The following is a 3,385-nucleotide window of genomic DNA, read 5'->3' as shown; positions in this document are numbered from 1 at the left end:
ATCCCCAGAGTCAGTCTAGCAGTTTAGCGATGTCATTAGGAAGCTGGCCTCTTTTTTTTTTTTTCCTGCTCTGTCACCCTCACGCTTATAACCACATGGTCACAAAATGGCAACTGCAGCTCCAAGCATCACATCCTCAGCTGACAGGGGCCAAAATGAGGCTCACCCCACGCTACTCTCTCCTTTTCTTGGGAGATTTCCCCTTATATTTCATTGGAAACTCAATCACATGCCTTCTTCTAGACCAGTTAAGAAAAAGGTAAATGGGACAGCCATAAATGGCTTACCCAAATCATGATTCCTCCCTCAGGGTTAGGCACATGAAACATGGCTGCCTGAGTAGAACTGGTGTTCTGTTTACAAGAAACAAGGGCAATTGACAGTTGGGTTGGCAACCAGCAGTGTTTGCTGTAGGAAAGCATCCTTTCACAGGGTGAGGATGGATCATGGGGGAGCAAACCAGAGACTTTACAGAATGGGACAAGCCCTCAGTTTAAAAAGAACAATTAAGTTTTACAGTTGATATTCACAACAGAGATATGACATCCACCGTTTATTTACCAACTTTTGACAGAAGGCTGATTGCTTTGCAGATCATACACTGGGCATCACCAAGATATAGGCATAATTATAATGATGCTGGCCATAAAGTACTCTTACTGAGTGCTTACTATATGCCACACACTTTACATTGATTCTCTCAATTCATCCTCAAAACATAAGTGAGATAGATAGATGTTATTAATATTCCCATGTTATCAAAGAGAAAATCGGGGTGTATAGCAGTTCAGTAACTTGCCTGAGGTCCCTAGTAACAGCCAACTCAGGGCTGCCTCTTCCCAAAGTCAGTGCATTCACTGACTGCCTCCTTAGATTAAAAAGAAGCCACTGGGAAGTTTTACTATAACCCAGAGGTAGAAGCGATCATATCTAAGAATGGAAAATTTGCTGTCATGAGCTTTCTCTTTCCACCAGTGCTTTGAGTTTTCAGTATTTCATTTTTCCACACAACTTTGCATCCTAAGGACATCCAATGGACAGCCCATTCCTTCCAGCTTTGCACTCTTGTTTACAAGCCCACTGGCCTGACACTGCACTTCTGGGCCTGGAGACTAAGAGGGGGAGGCATGCTCACGGCTAAGCGCACATCACGGTAGCCAGAACTTCTTCCTGGTAGGAGAAGCTATGCAGACAAGGTTTGGGGGACTAGGATTGAATTCTGAAAGCATTCACATGGAGTACAGGGGCCCTCCAACAAATGGTGACAAAAACTGTCTCAGGTGTTCAACAAGTTCTCAACCAGAATTTAGTTTCCCATCTTGAGATGTGAGAGGAACTGTCATTTACGGATGCAAATGTTCTTGGCTCTGTCCTCACTGTTTTACATGTGTTATCTCACTGAACCTCCCAATGAGGTTATGGAGAAGAAACTTATTATCTCTGTTTTTCAGATGAGGAAAATGAGTCTTGGAGTATTTAAGCATGTTGCTTCAGGTTATAGAGCTAATAAGAGACAGGGATGAGATTTGAACCCACCCAGCTCTGTCCCTGCAGACTGTTTTATTAACCACTATACTACCAAGGTAATGCCGTGTTATAAATATCTCCAGGTATTGAATGAGACTGGGGTGAGGGGGCAGGTGGGAGGGGATCTTGAAACTCAAAATTCTCTTTCTTTAAAATCCTATCTCTGTTCCAAATATACTCCAGTGTGTGTATTTCAGGATGAGCACACATGCCTAATTTAAATCATGGCCTCCTGTTGGAAAGGCATCTTAACGTTATCTAGAAACAAAGAAAAGAGGCCATAAATACTATGTAACCCTTTAGTTGTGCCCATAGCATCCTGGGGGTTGGGCAGAAGTACTTTCAGTGTCCTCAGAAAGAAAGAGCTCTAAGGCAAGCCAGCCTTTCACTAGGTTAACACTGGCCTGCTCTAAGGCCAGGGTGAGTCGTTTTGCTAACCGAGTTTTCAATTTCTTTCCCCACTATTGCCAAGACTGCTAAGATTGCCTTGTGGCTTGGATTAGAGCTGTGGGTGGAGAGACCAGCTGGGAAGTGGCAAGGAGATGACCCTGCCTTCTCACCAATATGTGGAAACTCAGTTCAAGGCACCAAGGTCAACACCTCTTTCACTTGAGAACGTAACAGAATTTGAATTCCTCTTACCAATACAGAGATTAGAGGTATTATCCAGAAATGGCATCATCACAGATCATAATCCAAACCTAAAGCAGGAGGATCTGAAACAATGTTAAATCCATCCAAGGCTGCTTCTGGACCACAGCGCACCCACATGGTACCCTAGCTTGGAATTAGAATAGGGCACCTCTCCCTCCAAGCAATACAGCCAGCCTAGTATCAGGATTCATGACTTGATGAGTGGAGGGCAACCTGGATTTTAGCTCTCACTGTGCAAAGTACAATAAAAAAATGACAGCCCTGACCCAGGTCTTGTCTTGGAATCCTTGGAACGTTTTCCAGCGGCTAAAAGCACAAAAATGAGTGACACCTTCTCACCCAGCTTAAAAAGGAAGGAAGGGAATTCTGAGGACTCATTTCTTGTTGAATTACTTAAGTCCTGCAGCTCAACCTAGAAAGACTCAATCAAGAGGAGCTGTAGGAAAACCTCAGAACCATGAAAGGCCCAAGGCCATGTTCAAAAAGCTTTCAAAACCTGTTAGCATGGAACAACTTTGTTTAGTTCACAAAATTGGCATTGACTCAGCCGATATCTTTCCTCTTAGCTTCATCTCTCAGCCTCATTCTTAACTCCTCCTGGCCCAGGAGGAAGGCATAGACAGTGCTTAAGAGAACAGGGCTATAGATTTAGGTTTAGAATTGGCCATAGTTCTTTGGAGTTGTGTGAACTTGGGCAAGTTATTTAACTTTTCTGAACTCCAGTTTCTTCATGGTATTATCACAGCAAATAAATGGGATAATGATGTATAAAGCACTTTACATTATGTTAGCTCTTTGGAAAATGGACAGTACATAATAGTCATTATTAACCGAAGCAGTGCTAGAAAAAAGAATGCAAGAGTGATCCTATCTGATCACTCCTAAGCCTATCTGATCCTACTTTTTTTTGCCTAAACACTCAGATAGGTTATGACCAGTATGGTAAGAACTTTGAGAAGTACATATGACTAGAAGTTGGCATGAGCAACTTTGTCTTTCTTTACTTATAGAACATCTATATATAAGGCACTGAGTTAAGTAGTGCTGAAGTGGTGGTGAAGACATAAGATGAAAAAAGCTCCTCTACCCTTGAAGAGTCTGCAGGCTGGTAAGAAAAGAAGTTGGCTTCTCAGATGGCGCAGTAGTAAAGAATCTGCCTGCCAATGCAGGAGACACAAGAGACACAGGTTTGATCGCTGGGTCT

Source organism: Bubalus kerabau, chromosome 20, assembly GCF_029407905.1.
Source record: "Bubalus kerabau isolate K-KA32 ecotype Philippines breed swamp buffalo chromosome 20, PCC_UOA_SB_1v2, whole genome shotgun sequence".
Lineage (NCBI taxonomy): Eukaryota > Metazoa > Chordata > Mammalia > Artiodactyla > Bovidae > Bubalus > Bubalus kerabau.
Note: the sequence above shows the minus strand (reverse complement) of the source record.